The following is an 886-nucleotide window of genomic DNA, read 5'->3' as shown; positions in this document are numbered from 1 at the left end:
CATAATACTTGTTAAGAAGGCAACCTAATGACTTCGGATCTCAGATTTCGTGCGAGTGCTGTCAGTTGACTGTATTTTGTGTGGTATCCTAGCTCTGCTCACTTTTTTATTTAATAGTCATTCATATACGCTTTTCTTCTTCCTTTACTATATGTGTTAATATACGTATTCAAATATGTGTTATCATATGCATGGAGATCTTAACATCTTAATGAAATGGTATAAAACACACATTAATGGTAAATATGTCTTGCTTAAAAGTATGATATTAATTACTGTGTTTAAGGTAGAAAGTCGAGGTAATATAGATTTTGACTTCATAAAAAGAGGAATATATTTACATAAATTTTGTTTATAAGCAACATTTTGCTTTAGTTCCTGTATATGGAATGATGCAAATCTTTTATTTAAGACCATTATTTATTTATTTTATATAAAGAGCACTACCAAATCTCAAATAATTCGTAGTCTGTGTATGAACTAACATATTGTGCCCCCACCCCTAAAAAAATATTGCTTCGTCCGAATTTTTTGGGGGAAATTATTTTAAAAATTAATCAAAAAACTATTATATGTTATCTTTCTTTCTTCCAGACCTTCAAAGAATTTCAGTATATTTTTATCTGGTGAGCCCTCGGTTTCTTTTTTCAAATTGTCCCGGCATAGAAAATTATCAATTCTAATGCTAAACCATAAGACTACTCTCGTTGGTGTATGTGTAAACCTTTGTTTCCGTGCGCAAATTTGCAGAAAAGAATCGCTTTCCCATTTGATTTTACTAAAAGCAATTACTTTTTTCTTTGCAAACAGAACAATATCAAAGCTATAGTGCCTGAGTCTGTATAAGTCTTTGGATATTCTGTCGATAAGAAAAGCTTAGAGGTGA

This window comes from Penaeus monodon, chromosome 22 (genome assembly GCF_015228065.2).
Source record: "Penaeus monodon isolate SGIC_2016 chromosome 22, NSTDA_Pmon_1, whole genome shotgun sequence".
NCBI classification, from domain to species: Eukaryota; Metazoa; Arthropoda; class Malacostraca; order Decapoda; family Penaeidae; genus Penaeus; species Penaeus monodon.
The sequence above is the reverse complement of the archived record's forward strand: the minus strand, read 5'-3'. Positions refer to the sequence as shown.